The sequence below is a fragment of the Lacerta agilis genome, chromosome 4 (assembly GCF_009819535.1).
Source record: "Lacerta agilis isolate rLacAgi1 chromosome 4, rLacAgi1.pri, whole genome shotgun sequence".
NCBI classification, from domain to species: domain Eukaryota; kingdom Metazoa; phylum Chordata; class Lepidosauria; order Squamata; family Lacertidae; genus Lacerta; species Lacerta agilis.
The window spans coordinates 12,027,361-12,048,308 of NC_046315.1; the positions used below are offsets into that span (position 1 = coordinate 12,027,361).

General features: G+C 43.4%; 1 protein-coding gene and 1 non-coding gene across 11 annotated transcripts in view; one reads left to right on the forward strand and one right to left on the reverse strand.

Moving 5' to 3' along the window:
- Window positions 1-20,948, reverse strand: part of DLG2 (discs large MAGUK scaffold protein 2) — an 834,734-nt gene that overhangs the window by 563,892 nt on the left and 249,894 nt on the right. The gene's annotated exons all lie outside the window — the stretch shown is intronic.
- On the forward strand, window positions 721-793 carry TRNAK-CUU. The gene has a single exon. It is a non-coding gene; the product is annotated as a tRNA-Lys (tRNA).

The following is a 20,948-nucleotide window of genomic DNA, read 5'->3' on the forward strand; positions in this document are numbered from 1 at the left end:
CCATCCATTCACAAGAATGCGCAGCAGCCTAGTTCTCATTGAGTTAGTAAATCTGTGAGTGGGCTCTACCACTTCTGACCATCAGTGGGAGCTCATGATTTAGTGTTCAGCATTACATTAAAAAAAAAAAAACTACAACCCCCTCTGCATATTGACAATTAGGGTGTCAGATTTCCTGATATGAGGTGTCAATGTGCAGGAAATCATGTTGGAAATAAGGAGCATTCAGTCACACGAGCACCCAGCTAGAAACAAATGGTACATCCCATACTAGGGATAGGTGAATCAATCAATTTGAGTTTCTCTCAAGTTTCTCATTTTGCCACCGTTAAATTTCTGCGTCAGATTGTGATTGAAGAAGAATAACAATAAAATAGTCCTCATGAAAATTTATCAGCATTGCATTGCAAATTTCTCCTAATATACACGTTTGCATGCAAAATTGTGCCATGCACACATTTTTCCAAAGCAAATTCCCTATTATAATGCATTTTGAAAACTATTTTCATGGGTATATGCATTTTTATGTCCACTTTACCCGGCTGGAGAAATGCACAGCAGGATTTGAAGGAGTGTGCATTTCAAAGGACTGCTGCGTTTTGGTGCATGTACTGTTTTGAAAAGCGAATGTTGCACAGGGTCACCTTTGAATGCGAACTGAATTGAATTCCTCCCCCATCCCTAGCCCAGACACAGGCTTAACAATTCAGTGAGAAGTAGGCCAGGATAGCTCAGTTGGTAAAGCATGAGACTCTTAATCTCGGGGTCGTGGGTTCGAGCCCCATGTTGGGCAAAAAAAATCCTGTATTGCAGGGGACTGGACTAGATGATCCTCGTGGTTCCTTCTAGCTCTACAATGCTATGATTCTATGAAACAGAAAACTCCCATGGACCCCGCTGCTGTCACTCTCACGTCAGCCACTACAGTTTCTTGGACAGGGAAAAATAATTCATCCAAACTCCAGTGCAATATACCCACTGCATAAGGTAGAACATCTCCTTATAGGTAGTCAGAAACTACTAATATGCACAGTGGATTTTGCAGCTGTCTTCAGAAAAGAAGCTGGGGTTGGGGGTTGGGGAATGATTTCTTACCAACCCACTGCAGCAGTTATTTCAAGAAAATTAAAGTGGTAATGTTTGGCTCCAGCCTTTCCTATCAGCACCCAGCAAATTGTGTAGGATAAGCATAATATCTGCCAGTAGCTTTTAGGATTTCTTTAAAATTAGGAGCTTTTGCATCAGCCTCTGCAAAATCATAAGAAGAGGCGAGAAGGCTGAGGAAGGGAAAGTCTGTCTGTATGTAAAGGAAAGGAAAAGTAACCAGCAAGGGAAAGGCAAAAGGCGGAAGGAGGAAGGAGGAGAAATAGGAACAGCCACCTTTTCCCTGCCCCCTATGATGATTTTACCACTCAGAAAATATCAGTCCCAAAGGAGGAACTATTCTTAGCCCAACACTGGTCATGCATTTTTAACAGGGATGGGTAAACAAATCGTGTTTAAAGCTACCTAGTTGCCTATACTGTACCTTATAGGTAAAGGTAAAGGGACCCCTGACCATTAGGTCCAGTCGCAGACGACTCTGGGGTTGCGGTGCTCATCTCGCTTTACTGGCCGAGGGAGCCGGCGTACAGCTTCCGGGTCATGTGGCCAGCATGACTAAGCCGCTTCTGGTGAACCAGAGCAGCGCACGGAAACGCCATTTACCTTCCCGCCGGAGTGGTACCTATTTATCTACTTGCACTTTGACATGCTTTCAAACTGCTAGGTTGGCAGGAGCAGGGACCGAGCAACGGGAGCTCACGCCGTTGCAGGGATTCGAACCGCCGACCTTCTGATCAGCAAGCCCAAGAGGCTCAGTGGTTTAACCCACAGCACCACCCATGTCCCACTGTACCTTATAGCAACTACTTAATATGTACTACTGTCTTTCATTGGGGGAAAAATCCAGATGGGTGCTAATCAGAGCCTGAATTCTCTCTTCTTCTTCTTCTTCTTCTTCTTCGTCTTCTTTGTCTTCTTCTTCCAACTTTTAGCAAGTAAAGGATTGGTGGTCACTGCAGCCCTTTTGTTGATGTTCCTGGGCTTTTAATGTTGCTAGTGGTCGCCCACTGCAGGAAGCAGGATGGTGGACCCTTTGTAAAACTGCCCTCACTTGCCCTCAGTTTCTGCTACTGTTACAGTTTAATATCTACATGAAACCACTGGCAGTAGCCCTCTGACACTTCAGCCCATTAATACAGGTGAAACTCGAAAAATTAGAATATCGTGGAAAGGTTCATTTCTTTCAGTAATCCAATTTAAAAAGTGAAACTAATATATGAGATACACTCATGACATGCAAAGCAAGATATGTCAAGCCTTTGCTTGTTATAATTGTGATGATTATGGCACCCAGTTTATGAGAACCCCAAATTAACAATTTCAATTTTGGGGTTTTCATCAGCTGTGTGCCATAATCATCACAATTATAACAAGCAAAGGCTTGACATATCTCGCTTTGCATGTCATGAGTCTATCTCATATATTAAACTCCAGTAGCCAATGAAAACAATTGCTTACATAAATGGACTTTTCCACGATATTCTAATTTTTCGAGTTTCACCTTTATGTAGATGAGAGGCATCTACACCTCTGCTTTCCATCTTCTAATCCTGCGGAGGCTCTGGAGATCCCGAGATGATGTCTGAAGGCAATTTTAGATTGGATGTGGGCAAACAAATTATGGTCACACGCAGGGCTGGCCCACCCATGAGGCAGACTGAAGCAGCTGCCTCATGCAGCTGAATTTCACAGGGTGGCGCCCTGTGGGTGCCCCTGCTTGCCACAAGCCATATTAGCCATATGACCCTAGTAAGCAAAGCTTTCGTGAGGGGTGGCACCTCCCCTCAGGCGGAGAAATGGAGTGGCCCACCCCTGGTCACCCAAACCCCATGTTCATGCATTCATGCAGCATGCGGGGAAGTCTATGTACACCCAGATTAGGGGTGGCAGAGGTGGTTTTAGGGTAGCGTGACTGGTTTGGCTGCAGTGGGCATTGCACTGCAGGGGGCGCCACAACAATGCTGTAGAACAGAGTGCAAGATGCAGGGAGTGCCGAATTTTAGCATCACTGAAATTTGAGAGACCAAACTCTGCCACTGGAGGTAGATGAATCTGTCAATTTCTGTTTCTCATTTTCTTCAACCCTTAAGTCAAGTTCTCCACATCCCCACATCAGTTTGCAATTCTAAAAAACATCCCCATTAAAATTAATCAGCATTTTAGTGCACATTTCTCCTTTTGGTGTTTCATCTTTTCCTAACACAATGCATTTTTGTATGTTATCTTCACTAATAGACAAATGTATTAGGATCTAGGAGTCTTGGTAGACCATAAACTTGACATGAGTCAACAGTGTGATGCAGCAGCTAAAAAAGCCAATGCAATTCTGGGCTGCATCAATAGGAGTATAGCATCTAGATTGAGGGGAGTAATAGTACCACTGTATTCCGCTCTGGTCAGACCTCACCTGGAATACTGTGTCCAGTTCTGGGCACCACAGTTCAAGAAGGATACTGACAAGCTAGAACATGTCCAGAGGAGGGCAACCAAAATGTTCAAAGGCCTGGAAACGATGCCTTATGAGGAATGGCTTAGGGAGCTGGGTATGTTTAGCCTGGAGAAGAGAAGGTTAAGGGGTGATATGATAGGCATGTTCAAATATATAAAAGGATGTCATATAGAGGAGGGAGAAAGGTTTTCTGCTGCTCCAGAGAAGCGGACACGGGGCAATGGATTCAAACTACAAGAAAGAAGATTCCACCTAAACATTAGGAAGAACTTCCTGACCGTAAGAGCTGTTCGGCAGTGGAATTTGCTGCCAAGGAGTGTGGTGGAGTCTCCTTCTTTGGAGGTGTTTAAGCGGAGGCTTGACAGCCATCTGTCAGGAATGCTTTGATGGTGTTTCCTGCTTGGCAGGGGGTTGGACTGGATGGCTCTTGTGGTCTCCTCCAACTCTATGATTCTATGCATATGAACGTTTCACCATAGCATACATATTACTTGGTGGGGAAACTGCATTGCAAAATTCAAACAAGTGCAAATTTCAAAGGAGGACTGTGTTTTTCGTTTGCTTAATTATTTTCATTAAGCGTTACAAACAACAAATCTAGCCACACCAAGTTATGTTGCCTGGGGCTGGTGGCAACTGTAAACCAAAGTACCCAGAAAGCAGCCAGTTGGGTAGGTCTGCAATAGGAAGAATCAGAGGCTGCCGCAGAGGTTGGAGGAGCACTTAGGAAATAGCAGCCTAGCTGTCTTTGCTGGGAGACACAAAGAAGTTCAAAGAGAAAAGTTAACACTCACACAATCATGAACAATTTATCCCAATCGAAATGCTACTCCCAACTGCAAAAAGAGAGAGAAAGGTAAATATTTTGGGCAGGGCTAAATGACACCAAAAGTGGTGTTTTGGCAGAAAGTTTTTGAGTGGGTTGTTGGTTTTTTAGACCTTTTCAACATCGCTTCCAGCTAGTTGTCTGAAAAATACAAGTCTGATGCAGTTAAGATGAGGAAAAATAACAGAGAGACCTAATATCTCAGGTCTAAAGAAGGAAAGTGTCACACAAAGATAGAGAAGGGGTTCTCTAGGAAATTACTTCAGTATGACTCTCAAACAGAGCAGCGGCTTCGAGAAAACAGTTGTTCTGGCTGATGCTGCCAACTATTCCATTAAGAAAAAAACAAATCATGTCCTAGAAAATTCTTAGTCAAGAAATCTCAGAGATCTGATTGAGGCATGCATGGCGCCATATACTTCTATGCTGCTGTTTTATGGGGGGAAATTGTTGCTTTTGCAAGTCGAAACTCAAACTGCGTTCATTCTCCTTTGAAGTTTGGATGGAACAACTATGTTATGTTCACCTTTGTGCAATAGATCCCATTCAAGCAGTGCAACAGTCAGCTGTTTCCAGATACACACACCCACACACACACACTCCCATCCCTCATCCAGGCAAGCCAGAGGCATTGTCACAGTTCAAGAACACATTCCAACCAGACAAAAACAACTGATGAGGCTGCATATGGGGTGGGGCCTAGGGAGAGTACCAAGGGCCAGGTAGAGAGGACTGGGGACTGCATTTCGAAATCTAATTCCTGGCATGGTGAATGGTAAGTTATTGCAGAGCAGAGCCTGTGTGGTGCAGGGCTCATAGTTGAAGCAGTAAAAGCAATAGAAGTTGAAAGAGAGAGGTCCAGGATCCAGTCGTGGCTCAGTTACAAAGCTAAGTAGAGTGACCTTGGGCTACTCCAAGCCAACCGACTGTCTCCCAGATTCACAAGGATTGTGGCAAGGATAAAACAGGTGTTTGCAGGTGGGAAGCAATGGGTCCTGCCCTGAGCTCCTTGGAGAAAGAGTGGGATAAAAAATATTATATTATATTATATTATATTATATTATATTATATTATATTATATTATATTATATTATATTATATTACATTACATTATAAGAAATACAATAAATGGTCCTCTATGCATGATGATGGCCCCTGCAGATGCAGCCAGACAAAGAACACTCAGGACTAAAATACAAAATAAAAAAATAAAAAATCCTTCCAGTAGCACCTTAGAGACCAACTAAGTTTGTTATTGGTATGAGCTTTCGTGTGCATGCACACTTCTTCAGATCTGAAGAAGTGCATGCACACGAAAGCTCATACCAATAACAAACTTAGTAGATCTCTCAGGATATGCATAGAAATGTAGAATATATCTGAATTCCTTATAGGACAATGAGAGTTCCTCAAACCCAAATGTTAAGGCAGACTATTCAGAAAGCAGTTTTATTTTTAAGGCATCACTGTCTTCCTTTTCCTACCCCAAATAAGAGCCATACTTCCAAAAGAACAAGAATTGCCCTGACTGGTCAATCACACGTGGTTCATTATTTTGACTGCCTCCGGCAGATTAGAGTCCACCGCAGGGACCGGATCTGCTACGCTTGCTGGAAATAGCAAAGCAACAGAAAGCCCTCAGGGCTTATTCCTTTTCTGGACTTAAGAGAAGGACGGAGCTTCTCTGTAGAGAACATGTCACTACTAAACAATAAAAAAATAAAAAATTAGGTTAGGTATAAACCAAACTGGAGGGAGAAGAGGAAATTTTAAAAACCTTTAAACACGCACACCCCTTGCAGAAATACACCTGCAGGTTAACATGGGACTGAAGCAAATGGTCACTTGCACAGATGTAAATGTGAAATGTGGGGGGGGGAGGGAGGGAAGAAGGTGGCTTGGAGGTGAAAAGGTTCTACAAACACCCGCTTCCTGCAACTGACTTCTTTCTAGGAATAGCCATAACTGTATTGGGCTAGATCAGTGTTTCCCAAACTTGGGTCTCCAGGTGTTTTTGGACTACAACTCCCATTGTCCCTAGCTAGCAAGACCAGCGGTCAGGGCTGATGGGAATTGTAGTCCAAAAACAGCTGGAGACCCAAGTTTGGGAAACGCTGGGCTACTATAAAAACTCATTTCCTGATTTGCTATAAGCAGTACTTTTTCAGGGGGGGCGCAGGGGTATGCATACCCCTAAACACTTTGTGAATCTAATAGAATAAGAAACTAAACAATTTTAAAAATTTAGTTTCTTCTCTAGCACGATGAATCATCAGTTCTGTTGCTACCTCCGATGGCAGCCTCATTTCCTGTCATGGTGTTTCCTGAGTCTCAGACGGAATGAGAGTACCCCTAAACATTTTTTAGGGGGGGGAACCACCAACTATAAGGCAGCTTCACAGTACCTATACGTATTTTTAATTTTATAATCTTATTAATTGCATGGTAGATGTCATGTCTGGATACTTGAAAAAAGCAGCTTTCACCAACCTGGCACACTCCAGATGTTTCGAACTGCAACTCACTTCAGCCCCAGTCAGGGCAGATGTTGCAGTGCAAAATACTTTGTTAAGGATGCTGATTCGATGCGAACCACTCCAAGTCAAGCACTTCCTTAATTCTCCCATTGAAGTCAATATTGACTTAAAAGATGCTGTAACTTTGGGTGTATCATGCTGGTTCTGCAGAACTTTTTTCCCTTTTGGAATAGTAATAATAATAACTGTGATAGTGTGTTATGACTCTCAATGGCAATATTTGTCTGTTGTCGTGACTCTTATCTGGTGACACAGAAATAATTTTTTCATTGTTCTCTTCATCTGTTCAGCTGCTAAGATGATCATATGGGTCCCATCTGGATACTGCTCTTTCCCCAAGTCAGTTGACTACCAGCTGATTATCACTCTGTGCCATAGGAACATAGGAAGCTGCCTGTCATGCCACTTATTTACCAAGCATATTACCTTGCTAGTATGCTGTTATGTGCAAGGCCATTTGATGCCATCCCCACACCTCTTTGCAGCTTTGGGGAGGCTTGAGGTTTTGGCAGGGTCCTAGAGCCCTCCTACCCAAATCCTAGTAAGTGCTTGACTGGGAAGGAGACAAGAGGGCTCTAGGACCCTACCAGAGCCCTTGCACCTCCCTTCCAAAGCCAGGCAAGCACTCACCTGGCATTGAGAAGGTGCCCTTCTTGGCTGCACACCCAGTGTGACCACACTGCTTGCATTGCCCTAAACCTGTCCCTGCACCTAGCTCAGTATTGTACGCACTGAATAGGACCGGCTCTCCAGGGTTTGAGGCCAGGGTTTCCCAGCCTACCCAGGGATTGAACCTGGGACATTCTGCATGTGAGGCAGATGCTTTACCACTGAGCTATGGCCCTTCTCTGCCTTCCAGCCATGCTGGCAAGTAGGAATGAATTAATTAGTCTATTACACATATGTTTGTCCGTAAGTCTATTGCATCCCATTTCCACATCAGGTTTCTAAAACACACCGTCCCTCAAAATGAGCATTTTTAATGCATGTTGTGATATTTATTTATTAAGCCGAGAACTGTGCTAGAACAACTGGGATGTGTGAAAGTTGTCAGATAGCTAAGTTTCATTCCACTCATTAGTCCCAGAGGTGCAGGTCAGATCAATTCAACATGGAACGCACAGAGATCAAACAGTCAAGAATCCTGAATGACAAATTGAAAATATCTCCCTGTTGACTCTTTTGTGCATGTTTACACTTCACTGTAATGTTGATTCCTCCTAAGTGCTTCTCCGGCACTCTCTCAAAGGGAGGAAGACTGATGGGTCCTGAAGATGTCTTTTTCGAATTTCTCTTGGTATTGCAGTACAAACATTTTGCTAAGCACCAGAAAACTCACTTCATTCACCTTGCACTCTCCAATACCCAGATGAATTCTCCAATAACATATGTTTTTGTTGTACATAAGTGTTGCTGTCTCCAAGCTCAGACAACGATCAAAGAATTCAACACTGTCATGTAAAGTTTAACCTTCCTGTTTCTGATGACAGCAGATGTATAATCACATCCAGGGAACAAGTGGAAAACAGGAAATGGAGACCACATTTTAAGAATGGACTGCATTTTTCTCCTGCCTTCGTCTAACATGGTTTAAGAAAACATTTCCCCCCTTTTATTACTTCATTTCTTTGTCATCCTTCCTCTCATAGCAGGCCTTGCTGTTATACAGGATGGGTGGGGTTCACTGAATCAACCCCATCGGCAGAAACCCTATGCAAGAACTCCCACTTGCACAATTAGGCTTTCCTCCCTTCTCCCTCTGTGCCCCCCAAAATTGTCTTGGGGGATTGGGAGAGCCCCCACCCCCCGAACAGCACATGGGGGTGTCGGTCCATCTGTTAAGCTGAAATGCTGGTGCAGACAGAATAATAATCGGAAGAGTGTGATGTTGGATTCCACCCCATGAAAATGCAATAAATATATAACACATACATTCTCTTTCTTTTATCCTCACAATGAGAGGGAGTTCTCACTGGAGTTGCATGGGGATTTGAACTAAATATCTCTGGTCCTGTTCTGACCCATTAACCACTATACTACACTCTTTGCTTCACCAGCTGTTTTTCTGACTTTAGCAAACTGGATAGCCTCTAGCTATACAAATGAGATTCGGTGGCCACATGATAGGACCAGGTGCTTCTCATGCCCAAAGAATCTCACTGAAACAGATTTTAAACAATGCAATGTTCACGTCATTGTCATTTGGTCTTCACCATTCTAGTCCTGCTATGAAGTACACTCCAGAGTGATGGCCACAAACAGAATAGTAGCAAAAAAAAATGTAATGTTCTATGTCATAGGAACACTGAGCATAGTCAGAGCTCACCAGAGAGATCCACGAATCCTTGCTCACTGGGTAAGCTTGGCCCATCACTTAATCTCAGCCTAATGTACCTCACAGGCTCGTTGTGAGAGGATGGAGACAGCGACCACAATACTGATTTGTTACCAAAATAAAGCTTCAAAAAAGAAACATACTCTACTCAAGGCAACACCTACAAAATTTCCAAATGGTGGTGGAAGATGGAAGCAGAAAATGCAGCAATAATTAGTTGCACTTCTAACATTTCCAGAGGGGTATGCAAGGCCGGTGCTACCATTCGGCAGAGTGAGGCAACTGCCTTAGGCAGCAGATGTTGGTGGGCAGCAGCAGCAGCAGCAGCAGTCCCCTGGCTGCTTCTGCTAAACACTTAAAAAAAAAAAACTCAAAGTGCTCTCTGTGAACACTCGCACTCTGCCCCTTTCAGGGGGAGCAGCAGGATGTTCGTGAACCAAAATATCCCACTTGAATAAGAAATGGTCCAAATGGAAACAATGTCAGAAGCTGGTGCTCCTGCAGCCTGCATTTGCAGGGCAGGTTTATGCATGGACCAGATCATAATGAACAACCGCAACATGTTTTCAGATTCTATTGCTGCCTTCTGTAATATTTTCAGTGCTTCTTGAATAACATCTAGGCTCATTTGGGGACAACTCTCCATGCACGCTGTTGCCTGAATAGGTAGTTCATCACAAGGGACAAGCTCAATACATGGGTGTTTTACCCATTTCAGAGCATGTCATCATCCCAAGCGCATCAGCCAGCATAACCAATGGCCAGGGATGATGGGGTTTGAGGTGGCTCTGCTGAGAAACTGTTGTATGTTGCATGGTGCTAGTCTTTCTCTTCTTCTACACACGAGTACAGAGTTACACTGGTAAAATAGGTCCCCGAACCCTAACTAGATAATCTAAGACAGAGAAGGAAGGAAGGAAGGAAGGAAGGAAGGAAGGAAGGAAGGAAGGAAGGCAAGGCAGGCAAGGCAAGGCAGAAAAGAGAGAGAGAGAGAGAGAGAGAGAGAGAGAGAGAGAGAGAGAGAGAGAGAGAAATGCAACTCCATGTATTTAGAGCTTTGCTATAGTTGGGAATGAGGACCAAAGCCATCGTTTGTAGAACACATCAAACAAAAGATACGTTTTGAGGAGGAATTTGAAAGAAGGGAAATGGGACCATACATATGTTCAGGATGGGAGCTCTATGCATATCGGGTAGCAACTGAGAATTGGACACAACATATAAAGGAACAGGAGGGCTCTGCTAACCTAAGGCTGCTCTGGACATAGATTCATGTCTCCTACTTTACTGGTCACTATAGATGAATGGACTGATCAGTTTCAGTTTGTCTCTGTTTCTGGTTTATCCAGTCTTTTCAAATCAGTTCTTCACATTTCTGCATTAGCTTGCAAGTGGGGGGGGGGGCGCGGCGGGAACCCTCATGAAAATTCATCAGCAAGTTAATGCAAATTTCTCCCAATATACACGTTTTTGTATGCAACTTTCTGTAATATACACATTTTTCATGCATTTTCCCTATGAGAATGCACATTTGTATGTTATTTTCATGAATGCATCTATTTTTATGCACATTTTCCTCCAGGATGTGCATTATTGTACCTATTTCTGGGTTGGAGAAAAGTTGCAAGATTCAAAGAAGTGCAAATTTTGAAAGATCACAGTGTTTCAATTTGCATACTGTTTCAAGAAGTGCATTTTGAGCAACTTCATATTAAAAAGAAAACCAATCATAATTTCTCTCCCCATACCTACTAGTTTCTAGCACAAAAGGGGCTTCAATCCATATACTGCAATTTGCAGCAAAACACTATACATCTCTACTCAGAAGACCCGCCGAGTTCCATGAAATTAACTGAGTAACTGTATATAATTTCGCATTCTTAACCTAGTTGTGGATTAGACTTCCCACCCCTGCAAAATGTTGAAGGAAGCAATGGAAACCACAATGGCCAAAGTACTTGGAACATGTTGTGAATTTAGTTGATCTTGAAATTTAACGGAGGCCAGCTGGATAAATTATTTATACATCCTCTATCTGTTGTGATATACAGAGGCATCACAGACTTGCTAGCATTATAATGCAAAGGTTGCTATGGCAAATCCATCCCCCCACCCGCTGTTGCATTTCAGAAGACCAGCAAATAATAAATGTCATCCTTTTTGCAGATCTAAGTGAAGAAGAAGTTTGTCTTCTTTATGTTTCCTTTCCTTCAACTCTCACCCCTTTCTGAATACCGTAAATACTGCATTCCTCTGTCAAGCACTTAACACCCATTTCTGGATCATGTTGCTCTTTAAATGGTTTGTATTCTTTGTGATGTGGGAAGGGGAAAGCGTTTGATGGGATATTTGGAGTAAAAGGCATGCGATTTCCTTAGAAGCAATTTCTTCTCAATTTAAAATGCATGTATTCTTTACGAACTGAGTCTTTGTGGGCAGCATTTCAGAATACAATGTGATAAGACCACTCCACAACTAAATAAGGCAGGAGAGAAAGAAGGGTGGGGGAAGAGATTTACTAAATTGTTTCTGTCTCTTAAAAGCCCAGATTTGCAATTTGGTTTGATTCATGAAACTCTTTTTCATGCAGAAGTTAATCTGACTTACCTGCTTGCTTGCTTGCTTACGTACTTACTTATTCTACTTAAATCCCATCTTTCCTCCAAGGACCTCAAAGTGGCATTCAAGATTCTCCTCCTCCCCCATTTTATCCTCACAACCACCCTGAGAGGTAGGTCAGGCTGAGAGACAGCCCAAATGTGTGGTCTTCATGGTGCCATAGGGATTAGAACTCTGGTCTCTCAAGTCCTAGTCTGAAATGCTTTCCAGCACATCACTGGCTCTTTATGCTTCCTCTCTAGCAAATTAGCTCACTGGACCAGTCTTGGGGTGGTGGTGTAGCTCAGTTGGCAGAGCTGTTGTTCAGTCGTTCAGTCGTGTCCGACTCTTCGTGACCCCATGGACCAGAGCACGCCAGGCACGCCTATCCTTCACTGCCTCCCGCAGTTTGGCCAAACTCATGTTAGTAGCTTCGAGAACACTGTCCAACCATCTCATCCTCTGTCGTCCCCTTCTCCTTGTGCCCTCCATCTTTCCCAACATCAGGGTCTTTTCCAGGGAGTCTTCTCTTCTCATGAGGTGGCTAAAGTACTGGAGCCTCAACTTCAGGATCTGTCCTTCTAGTGAGCACTCAGGGCTGATTTCTTTGAGAATGGATAGGTTTGATCTTCTTGCAGTCCATGGGACTCTCAAGAGTCTCCTCCAGCACCATAATTCAAAAGCATCAATTCTTCGGCGATCAGCCTTCTTTATGGTCCAGCTCTCACTTCCGTACATTACTACTGGGAAAACCATAGCTTTAACTATACGGACCTTTGTCGGCAAGGTGATGTCTTTGCTTTTTAAGATGCTGTCTAGGTTTGTCATTGCTTTTCTCCCAAGAAGCAGGCGTCTTCTAATTTCGTGACTGCTGTCACCATCTGCAGTGATCATGGAACCCAAGAAGGTGAAATCTCTCACTGCCTCCATTTCTTCCCCTTCTATTTGCCAGGAGGTGATGGAACCAGTGGCCATGATCTTAGTTTTTGGCTTGGAAACTCTGGTCTCTCAAGTCCTAGTCTGAAATGCTTTCCAGCACATCACTGGCTCTTTATGCTTCCTCTCTAGCAAATTAGCTCACTGGACCAGTCTTGGGGTGGTGGTGTAGCTCAGTTGGTAGAACACAAGACTCCTAATATCGGGGTTGTGGGTTTGAGCCCCATGTTGTACAAAAATATTCCTGCATTGCAGCGAGTTGTCCTAGATGACCCCCATGGTCCCTTCCAACTCTGTGGGTCTATGATTCTACGACTAAGGTTTAGCTTTGATCCCTTCTAGATCAGAGCAAAATTCCCACCCTCTTTCACAGAGTAGGAAAGCAGATGCCCCTAGGAAGCCCAGACAATCAGGTCATGAAAGTAATAATCTCCCACCACCCTCCTCTTCACAGTTGCTTCCCACCAATAATAAATAATAACTGTTTGGGGAAGAAAACGTCAAATCTTCACCAAGGCCAACTATCCAGACTGGTCCTACGTGGGCCAGAAAAAAGCCAGGGAAGTCCCCAAATAGGAGTTCCATCACAGAAGGAAAAAGGAGAGGGGGAGGGGATCAAGTTGATTCCAAGCCAAGGGCCAGGCAGAACAACTCTGTCTTACAGGCCCTGTGGAAAGAAATCAGATCCCGCAGGGCCCTGGTCTCATGAGGCAGTATTCCAGCAGGCCAGAGCCAGTGTTGAAAAGACTTCCTCTAGGGTGTTGCTATTTATGGACCTCAAGGTCCTCCACGGGGCATACCAGGAGAGGAGGTCCCGTAGGTATGAGGGTCCTAGGCTGCAAAGGGCTTTAAAGGTCAAAACCAGCACCTTAAATCTGACCCTGTACTCCACCAGGAGCCAGTGCAGCTGGAAAAGCACTGGGTGAATATGCTCCCATGGCTGGGACCCCATGGGGAGCCTCGCTGCAGCATTCTGCACCCGCTGGAGTTTCTGGGACAGCTTCAAGGGCAGTCCCGCGTAGAGCGAATTGCAGTAGTCAAGCCTGGAGGTGACCATCGCATGGATCACTATGGCAAGAGGTTCTCAGGAGTTCAAAGAATGTGCCAACACATAAAGCATTTAGAAGCATGTGTGGAGATGAACTCTGGAAGAGCTCAGGGCATGCCTAGAACCATAAGCCGTTTCTGGACCTGGGCACTTACAATGATATATTAAAACTGATTATTAGTGTCTTTTCTGTTGTTATAGAGAAGTGGGGGGGGGGGGGAAACTGTCCAGGTTCCCCAAGCAATTTCAGAAAGACTAAAATATTCACTCTGCTGAGTGTAAAAGCTTTCTCCCAGCCACTCTTTACCAAAAGCTGGGGGAAGTCAATTTGCTGCCAAGCTTTCAGAAAACTTGATTCTCTCCTTCCCTTGATAAAATAAATCCCCATTGCAAGGGGGTGCGGGTGGGGTGAGGGACAACAAGAACCAACACCCTAATTAATCTTTCAGAAAGAATGGAAGAGATCTTGTTATGTAATTGCAAGTACTGGTGCATAAGAATGTGAACAGGCTGTTGCTTTTGTTACTATGGAAATATGGATCTTATACTTTTTAAGGGGTCTGCCTCAGATCTACAGTCCATGAAGCGAGGGAACAACTTGTTAATTCACAATCATTTTATTAAAGCCACATAAAGTCTTGACGTCGGTTGTTATTTTTTTGCCAATTTCCAGAGGAGCTGTGGATGGGCAGGATAAATCTGTAGTGTTTTATGTTTGTAGAATAAAACCAGGAGATTTTAGTCACCTATGTATTCTTTCATTAGTGATTGCTCCACCCCACCCCCACCCCCACTCTGGCTTTCCAGTCGCCTTGATTTCAATGGCAGAGATAAAGCAAGTGCTTAACAGAGCAATCCTATACCACAATTGCACAAGCGGGGGGAAGGGGCTGCACTGGAGGAACAGAGGCTTTTCCCAGGTAGCCAGCATGGTTCTGAACCTCCAGATCTTGGGGATGCCTATTTCCATCATCCCTGACTGTGGCAGATGTAAGGCAACCAGAAAAGTGCTGCCTCCAGCTGCTGCCCAATTGCCATTGACCCATGACAGGGCCTTCTTGGTAGTGGTTCACTGTTGGTGGAATGCCTTCCTTGATGAGGTGCATCTCCCCCTATCATTAGAGTGGTACCTCTGGTTGCAAACGGGGTCCGTTCTGGAGCCCCGTTCGCAACCTGAAAGGTCCGCAACCTGAAGCGCTGAATCTGTGCACGCACATGGCACGATTCGGTGATTCTGCGCATGCGCAAAGCTCCAAACCCAGAAGTAACCATTTCCGGTATTTCCGGATTCGGTGCGTTCATAACCCGTGCCGAACGCAACCCGCAGCGAACGCAACCAGAGGTATGACTGTATTGACTTTCAGGAGAAAATTCGATAAAAACATCCCTCTTCACCCAAGCATTTGATGGTTGAAAGAGACCGGCCATGGCGCCCTTCAGATTGGCAACGGTGTGATTGCTTTTTTTAATGCTTTTAGGTGTTTCAGATCTTTTTAGATAGTTTTTATTTAATTGCTTTGGGATGTTTTTAGTTGGTTTCTAAATTGTTTTAAATATGTGACTTAGTTTTAACTTTTTGTTGTTGTTTTTTAAATATTATTCATTCATTTTATAAGAAAAACACACACACAAAAACTAGACCAAACATAAAAACAAACAACACAAAAATTTCTTATACGGTTAACATTTTAACCTTAACATCTTAGGGTGGCTTCCCCTGATCTCTTACTGCTGGACTTCATTGCCAAACTTCCTTGACTGTTTCTTAACTTTCTTTGGCCTCTATCATCTTTATTACATCTTAATCTCCTAAACACTCTACTTATCCAACCTATTTTTAAATTTTATCATAATATTGTTTTAACTTTTTGATGTTTGTCGCCCTGGGCTCCTTTGCGAGGAAGGGTTGGATACAAATTTTATACATAAATTTACTATATAAATGAACATCCGGCTGTTGGCTATCCCCGCCATGTACACTCCCACTCTATTCAAAAGGCTTTACCTCTGAATAGACACACTTAGGATCTCTGACTCTTCAGCCACTGAGACAAAAGCTGTTGTTAATGTACGTAATTCCTCTTAGTGAAATTGTGTCTCCTTGATAAGTAATGGAGATACTTCGATGCTAGGTAGTAGGGTTATGTTTTCACGCCACGAACCAGTGAAATGATAGCATGTCCACTTCTCGTAACAGTCAAAACATGAGGCTGGGACATGGACTCTTACAATAAAAAATAGAAAATCAATACTATGATAAAATGAATCCAGGCCTCGCTAGCATGCCTATATCAGGATGCTCAGCACACGGTGTGTTTTAAAATGGGTGAAACAAAACAGAATTGTCAGTGAGAGTGTGTGTTGTGCGTGGGCGTGTAAGAAGTTTATAACGGTGTGGCTGAAAACAGTGGAACCAGATGGAAAATTGTTCCACAGAAATTAAGCTTGCCATGTGAAAAGGCACCCACACTGCTGCAGTACAATAACGGGCGGAGGGAGAAACATTTATATGACACTTTTGAGTGTTCCAAGTGATTCACAGGCATTATCTCAGTAATCCGTACCACAACCCTGTTATTGTTCCCATTTTGCAGATGGAAGCCTGAGGGTAATGGCTCATCTGCCACCGAAAAGTTCCATAAGTGAGGTGAGACTTGAACCTAGGAATTCACAGCTCACTCCTCTCCAGGGAGAAGGGCCATAGTCCAGTGACAGAGCATCCCCTCTGTCTGCAGAAGATCATCGGTTCGATCCCAGCATTTCCAGGTTGGGCTAGGAGGGACCTCTGTCTGAAACCATGGAGAGCGGCTGCCACTCAAAGCAGACAGTACTGAGATAGATGAACCAGTAGCCTGGTTTCATATGCACCTTTTCTTTTCTTTTTTGCAAGGAACTTCCCCTAAAATAATGCATTTTTATATGCTACTTTCACCAGTGTTTGCATTGTATGCATGTTTTTCCTTCTTGCGTGCCTTTTTGTGCAGGTTACCTGGCTAGGAAACTGCACTGCAAAAATTGAGAGAAATGCAAATTTCAATACATAATAGTGGGACTAGATAGAAAGGTAAAGAGACCCCTGACCATTAGGTCCAGTTGTGGATGACTCTGAGGTTGCGGCGCTCATCTCACTTTATTGGCTGAGGGACCCGGCGTACAGCTTCCGGGTCATGTGGACAGCATGACTAAGCCGCTTCTGGTGAACCAGAGCAGCGCACGGAAACACCGTTTACCTTCCCACCGGAGTGGTACCTATTTATCTACTTGCACTTTGACATGCTTTTGAACTGCTAGGTGGGCAGGAGCTGGGACCGAGCAATGGGAGCTCACCGCATCGCGGGGATTCGAACTGCCGACCTTCTGATCGGCAAGCCCTAGGCTCAGTGGTTTAACCCACAGCGCCACCTGCAGGGACTAGGTATAGTTCAATACATATAGCATTGGGCTAGATATAATGTATGGGTTGGACTAGGTGATCCTTTGGGATCCTTCCAATTCTACACTTATATTATTCTATGCTCTCCACTGAGCCTCCACTCAATGCTATGGAACAGTGTTATGGCTGCCAGGCTTTCCTGCTGCTGCTGCACTTGCAACAACAGCCAAATGCAATATAAGCCTTGGAGAAAGGGAAATGTATTGTTGCATTTCTCCTCCCCATGGAAAAACTTGGTGGAATTTCCCCACCCACAAATAGGGTGGAGAATTTCAAAAGGCCGCTTGCCCACAATGTTTTGCTGTCGCTCAAAATCTGTGAAAGGCCAAAGACATCTGCTAACATCTGCTCGAAGCTGGCTGGAGTATTAAAAAATGTTAGCATTCCCTTTGCAGCGTAGGAGAGGGGAGGATCCGCCGCAATGATTCACTCCTTTAAAAAGGAAAAAAAAAGGAGGGAAGGGGGAAAGGGGAGAAACCATCAGGATGTTTGCTCCATGCACACAGAAGAAAGGGAGATGGCAGGCACCCCTCCCCCCCTCCCCGGGCCCTGCGTCACAAGAGACCAAAATAAGCAACAACAAAAATAAACATTTCTGGCAAGAACTGTTGTTGCTTTTTACCTGACCTGATCAGGAGGCACAAGATTTGATGATACGCTGCCACGGAGTTAGTCTTTCTGCCCTACTGGGATGATTCTTACAAAAATAAGGAAAGGGACAGGATAATCTGTGTGCTTTCATCATTGGCGCCTCATCAACAGATCAAGGCAGTGGAAGAAGAATGGAAGAAATTTAAACTGTATCTTAAAAAACCATTGTATGATTGAGAATTAGATATAACTAGGATGAAAGCTAAGCTGTAGATGTAGAGTAAGGCTAAGTGGTTAAGATAGATGATTATAAGTTAAGAAAAATAGACAAGATTAGATAGTTAGATAGGTTTTGTTATAAAATATGATTTGGTAAGATGTTTAAAAGTTACTAAAGATGATAGGCAAGAAACGCAGGAAGAGGAGACAGGAGGAAGTCCATTACAACGTGAGGAAGAAAAACTAGGTATAAGATATATATGTATGTTGTTATGTTTGTTTTTGTTAGTTTTTTATGTATTTGTAGGTATGTTACTTTATGGGTTAAAAATGCTTAATAAATATAATTTATATTAAAAAAAACAGATCAAGGCCTGTAGTAAAATCAGGTGGTTGAATTGATTGCACCTCTTTAGACAGCAGGTGGGAAATAGCATTTCTAACATTCTATTGCATTTTAAAAAGAACCTCCCTCTGGACTGAAAAGCAGGACAAACTCAATGGGCTAACTTTCTGCTTGCAGGGGGTGGTTTTCAGTTAAAAAACAAACAAACTCCATGACGCTCACACTTTGGGTCAGTTGTTGTCTCTCAAATAACCTGCTTCAAAGGGTTGTTGTGAGAGCAAAATGCAATTGAGGGGTTGCCTTGAATTCCTTGGAGGGAATGTAGGAAGCAAAAATTTGTGGGAGGTTTTTTAGGGTGGTTTTTTAGGGTATTTTGGTCTGTCTGCTGTATGCTTTCCTGGGAATTTGTCTCGAAGGAAGGGAAAATGAATGTATAGAGCTTGCCTTCTATAAGTCTTAAGAACATAAGAAGGGCCTTACTGCAGGATCAGACCACAGGCCCCATCTCATCCAGCACCCTATTCTTAAACTGCAAAACTCTCAAGCAGGACCTGAATGCAACAGCACTTTGCCCACCTGGGATTTCCAGAAACTGGTACAGTCATACCATGGTTTTTGAATGCCTTGTAAGTCGAATGTTTTGGCTCCCAAACGTTGCAAACCCAGAAGTGAGTGTTCCAGTTTGTGAACTATTTTTGGAAGCCAAACGTCCGACAGGCCTTTCACGGCTTCTGATTGGCTGCAGGAGCTTCCTGCAGCCAATCAGAAGCCGTGCTTTGGTTTTTGAACGTTTTGGAAGTCGAACGGACTTCTGGAACAGATTCCGTTAGACTTCTGTTAGATTCCGTTAGACTTCCAAGGTACGACTGTATTTGAGAACATGCTGCTTCTGTTGCTGGAAGCAGTGGGTACCATAACTGTCTAAAATGGTATCTTGTGGCAGCAATGATTTAACTTAATATTCAATTTGTGTGTGTTTTTCCCCCATGCATGATACTGACTTAAAATTCTTTGTTCCCCTCCTCCTCAGATAAATGTATCTGGCACTGCAGCCCATCAACCAGAAATTCTATCATTGTGACTAACTGTACAGACCAGGTTTAGGAGTAATGTTGAATAGTTTCTTGCTAATCAGGTACACTTTGCATGATAAATAAGAAATCATAGTCAAAAAATTTTGATTCCCTATAATTACCTTATTACCATGTAATGATTTTAAGTTGCTGTGAAATACCCATTCAATTTTTTTACTTGGATATTACTCAATAAAGTGTTGCTTAAATGCTTAGAAAAAAGATGTGTCTATGGCAACATGTTCCTACTACAGGAAGCCTTAAACACCCCCAACCATAGCTGAACACTTAAAATAGAGGAGAAAAGTCACTAGTGCACAAGTGGAAGAAGAAACACTCACACAACTTTGGCTTGAAATTTGGGCAGTCCAATTTATCCCATATTATGAGAACCATTAAATGGTTGTAAAAAAAGAAGGCTGTCACAGAAGATAATATAAATCTTGTGCTAGCTCTGATTACTTTGACAAAGATATTTCAGATCATTGTCATAGGAAGACCAGAATGATACTTTTTTAAAAACAAAATAGAAAATAAAAAAAATCCTTCCAGTAGCACCTTGGAGACCAACTAAGTTTGTTCTTGGTATGACCCATTAGCCAATCACCCATTCCCACCACCCTTCTGAGTAATACCCCTCCCCACTTCCTCACTATATTTAAGGATCTGGTGACTTCTGTTTCAGTGCATCTGAAGAAGTGTGCATGCACACGAAAGCTCATACCAAGAACAAACTTAGTTGGCCTCTAAGGTGCTACTGGAAGGATTATTTTATTTTCTATTTTGTTTTGACTATGGCAGACCAACACAGCTGTAACTTTTTTAAAAAAAATGTCATCTAAGGCAGTGACCATCACCAAATCTTGTGAATTCTATAAATTATTGGTGCAAGTTCCATACATTATTTTCCATGCTAGTCAAGAACAAAAGGGAGTCCCCTAGGGAACAGCAACAGCAGCTGCAACAACAGGCTGCTTTGGGAGGAAGTAATAAAGAATCACCTTGCCGACAAAGGTCTGTATAGTTAAAGCTCTGGTTTTCCCAGTAGTGATGTACGGAAGTGAGAGCTGGAACCATAAAGAAGGCTGACCGCCGAAGAATTGATGCTTTTGAATTATGGTTCTGGAGGAGACTCTTGAGAGTCCCATGGACTGCAAGAAGATCAAACCTATCCATTCTGAAGGAAATCAGCCCTGAATGCTCACTAGAAGGACAGATCCTGAAGTTGAGGCTCCAATACTTTGGCCACCTCATGAGAAGAGAAGACTCCCTGGAAAAGACCCTGATGTTGGGAAAGATGGAGGGTACAAGGAGAAGGGGACGACAGAGGACGAGATGGTTGGACAGTGTTTTCGAAGCTACCAACATGAGTTTGACCAAACTGCGGGAGGCAGTGGAAGACAGGAGTGCCTGGCGTGCTCTGGTCCATGGGGTCACGAAGAGTCAGACACGA